Consider the following 4,540-nt stretch of genomic DNA (forward strand, 5'->3'; position numbering starts at 1 on the left):
ACACAGTTAAATAAAATTGGCCCCACAGTCAAATAAAATTGCCCACCTACATTTTCATAAATTTTTTCATCGGTTATGTGTTATGGTCATCCGTCATAAAATTTCTGCAAATTAAAAACGGAAGAGAAGGAAAACCAGAAGCTGAACTTTACAAAGAGAGGTTTTATATGAAATGTTTTTTTGAAAAAGACAATGTTATTTAACTTTGGTTGTATTATAATGAAATTGAATGGTTGTATTATAATGAATGAAGTTAAAAAAATTCAAAAACTCAGTGACTGTTAGAACTATTTTAAAAGCCGAGTCACAGCATTTATTATGTTCTTTACACTTTTTTCCTATCAAACAAAATGACCATTAGCAATAATTTCCCTAATTCCAACTTTCACACCCCAACTCTTTTTTGACGATTATTCAACTAACATAAACTGCACATTTACAATCACCCCCCCCCCCCTCCTTCCGATGAAGTTGGAGTTGCCCACACAGTCTAATTTCCTCAAAATATGCCTTGATGGTTATTATGGTCAATTTGGAATCGTACTTATCACAAAGATTATATTTACAGCCTATACTGTTACAATACTTTTATTTCTATCAATCTTATATGATGGGAAATAGTTATCTGGAAATTTTTTTATTTAAACGACATTTTCCTTTTAAAGTTCATCCATATAGATGTTTTTCATGAAAAAAAAAAACCATTTTACGCACACACACACACATTAAAAAAGGTTTTTTAATATAAAATCTGCTTCAGCTAAGCTTTAGGGCGGTGGGGGAGGAATGAACATAAGCTGTAGACGATTTGTAATTATAATGACAAAAATTAGCCTCTCAAAAAGTTTATTAAAAACAATAGACTTATTCTCGTCGTCATAGTAGTCTAAAAAAATCAAGAAAACATCAACTACTCCCAAGTGAGGAAAATAAGCAATTCGTGATTGATAAAAAAAAACCCTTAAAAACACATTTTTCAGACATATCTTAGATTTTAAAACAATCACTTGATAAACAAGTACAGTCTGCCCACGGATGATATGAAATTGGCTAACATCCCTTTAAGAAGAGTCTATCTGAATGAGGGGGAAAAGTAAAAATATTTGATGCGCGTGCTTCGTCGATTTCAATGTGACTCTGCTTCATTTAAAGGCTAGCACACATCTGAAAAAGCTTGCATCCCTGAAAACTAATAGATGCGTCAATTTCCGGCTTTAAACGACACCAGTGTGGTGTTGCATTAAATCAGATGTTTGTCTTTCTGTCTCAACTGTGGTCAGACTATACTGACATATTCTAAGATAATATCACTGTCTGACAGTTAAAGACTGACCATGGCCCCACTTAATTCTTATAGGCCGTGACAATCGCTGAAACTCATGGCAACAAGAGGGCGCTACTGGGAACCCCTGCTTTCATTACATTGCCATTGATTGGTGGATGCAGGGGTTCTGTTCAGCGCCTCTTGTGGTCAAAAGGGGTGCCGTCCAATCAAAAATAAACAAACTTTGAAACTTTCACTTAGTGGATGCATGAGCTGAATCGTTTAATACAGAAAAGTCATAAATTGTCAAGGGCCATTAAGTGTCAGCACCATGTAGAGGGGCCATGGAGTGACACATAAAAGTGCAAGAAACAACAGATTCTCGATAACCTGGAAATTTGCCCCAGTTTTCGAAAAATAAATGTGATAAGGCTACAAGGAATGAAAAAAAATTAAAATTTTCTTGACAATTACTCAGGATAAAATGTCAGCAAAAATCATAATGGGGAGAAAACAAACATCACGATCGCAAAAACTAACCCTTTACAAAGATCACGGTCGCAAAAAAAAACTTTTTGTACAAAAACATTAAAATCGCACATTTCTGATTGTGATTATGTTTATTATAGTTCATTTTCTTACCTTTTTAAATGCCAAGTTATAGCCACCTTTGCTCAAAATATGAAACATAAAAATCTAAGTGATTAGTGCTTGGCTTCAAAATGTTTGTGAGCATCCATTCATTTTTAGTTTCAGCTTCAACATAAAATTTCGATTTCACATTTTAAAGTGTACTAAAACTATTTAAGACCTGTTTCTTCGCTTCCTTTTACTGAAAGTGAAACAGAAAAATTTATATATGATGAAAAATGGCAATATTTTGATATATAATGGGGTTGGTTTTGAAATTTTTAAAGTATTTTTTCTGAAAGAGCATGTTTAAAAACATAGGATTTAACCATTTTTTAAATAATTTGACAAAGTTTAATATATTTTAACAATTATTTTAATCAGTGCGCAGATTCATTTTTGCTTCTGCATGTGACATATCAAGTGATGAGATGCCATTCACTGATGCCATTAGCGCACAGAGCAAATTATCATAACCTGGTAGACAGCAAAGCGTTAACATTTAGTGCAGCAATGGATTAAGCTAGAGCCGCTATACAGGCCGACGCATCAGCTTAAGTTAAGCCATTTGGGGTCAGATTTTTCATTGTTGAGGAGCTAGGGTTGCCGGAGCAAAGTTTCGGTTTTGTCAAATTCGCCAAAAATAATATTTTATTTAATAAACAATTCATGTGAGGCTAATAATTGCTCACAGTGAACAATCATCAAACGCGATAACTTGTCAGAAAAGACAACCACTCAAATATGCGCTCTGATCCAAAACGGCTGATCTTAAGCTGATGCGTCGGCTCGTATATATAGGGGCCTTAGATTAAGCTATAACTCAATTTGTTTTCTCCCCAAGAGATACAAGATATTGAAGTTGTACTGTATCAACTTGTTATATTAAGATTTCTAAAAAGTAGATATGAATATTTTATTCACGAACTTGGTAAAATTATTCACAACTGTAAGAGTTAAAGTTACAAGTACATTAACTTTGACATTCACAAAAAAAGTTCAAATCACTTAAAAACATACATCACTCAAAAACAGTACAAACAATTGCTGCGAAGTATTCAATTATTTCCCATAAATATTTGATACAGACATAAATAGTAAAGGTTAAGGGAAATTAACTACTTATAACAAATTTACAAAAGAAATAAAAATATTTGAACTCAAAATAGCACACAAAGCAAGAGTCTAAAATAAACATATTATTTACAAGATAAAATTCTGCCTTTTTATAAATAACAGAAATAGAGTATGTATTCAAAATAAAGGTTTCACTTAAAAAGAGTTCATACTATAATACTCTTTTCTTTTTAACTTAGATAACTTATCCACACCTGTAAAACTTTTATAGCTACAAAATTCATTTAATGAAAAATGACATAGATGAATAAAATACAATGAAATCCTGTTACAACAAACTTCAAGGGATCGTAAATTTTGTTCATTGAAACGTGATTTTTGTTGTAATGGAATTCAAGCAATGTAATGGAAATAAAATAAGGATTAAAAATTTATTTCATGTAAACGGATATTCCGTTGAATTGATATTTGTTGAAATGGCATTTCACTGTAATTTTAAACTAAGGACTGATTTAAAGAATGATCAAAATTAATTTTATTAATTTGCCATCCATAAAAATGTAAAAATCAGAACATTTTTAAGAGTTGCTTTGACAAGAAAGGGAAAAAAAGGGGGAAAAGAAATACATGTTTAACATACAGGGTGGTTATAAAATAACGTGAGGTGTTCAAAGCCCTCTTAGCAAGTGAAGTATTGTACGAAACATTGCCAAATTTCATAGGCGTACATAGCAGACCATGGTATTTTGATTTCTAAAATTAAAAAAATAGTATCAAAAGTCACCACCAGGGGGAATTTTGGTGCTGCAAAAGTGTATTACTTGCGAATACTGAAGAATTACAAGCCAAAAAATGCCAATTAAAAGCACACATCAAGTTTTTTGCTACAAATAATTGTTGCTTATAAATGATGTTCAATAAAACCAACAAGAAATTTCATTTTGTAACAAGAGAAGAATTTTATCAAAAGTATTCAGGACAAAATTTCGGCACGGCAGCAAGGATTTCTTTCTGAATAATATTCATGTAAGATGGTGCACCACCCCATGTTGGGCTTTAAGTACGGAGTGTATGGCGGCAACATTTCTTTGATAGCAGTTTTATTAGTCATGCATTTTCTAATGTATGAAGACTGTGGTCACCCAATCTTTCACCTTGTGATTTTTAACCATGGGGATTTCGTAATGGCATTGTGTATCTGCAACATGTTCCCGATATCTCAACTTTCAAAACTAGAAAAATGTTACAAGTAGGCAAAATTAATGTCCCCCCCCCCCCCCCAGAAGTGTGGAAATTATTGTGCATTGTATGCAGTACCTGGAAAATCTCGACGTTGGTCATATTGAACCTCACTTGTTGGTAAAGATATTTTGTGAATAAAATTGATGCATATTTTATCAATTAGCATTTAATCCTTCAATACTCACAGTAATAGACCTTCTCAACGCCAAAATTTTCCCTGGTGGCAATTTTTAGTACTAATTTTTTTTACCTCAGAAATTGAAATCCCATGGTCTACTGTGTATGCCCAAGAAATTCGGCAATGTTTCATCCACTACTTCACTCGCT

Source organism: Uloborus diversus, chromosome 6 (genome assembly GCF_026930045.1).
Source record: "Uloborus diversus isolate 005 chromosome 6, Udiv.v.3.1, whole genome shotgun sequence".
NCBI classification, from domain to species: domain Eukaryota; kingdom Metazoa; phylum Arthropoda; class Arachnida; order Araneae; family Uloboridae; genus Uloborus; species Uloborus diversus.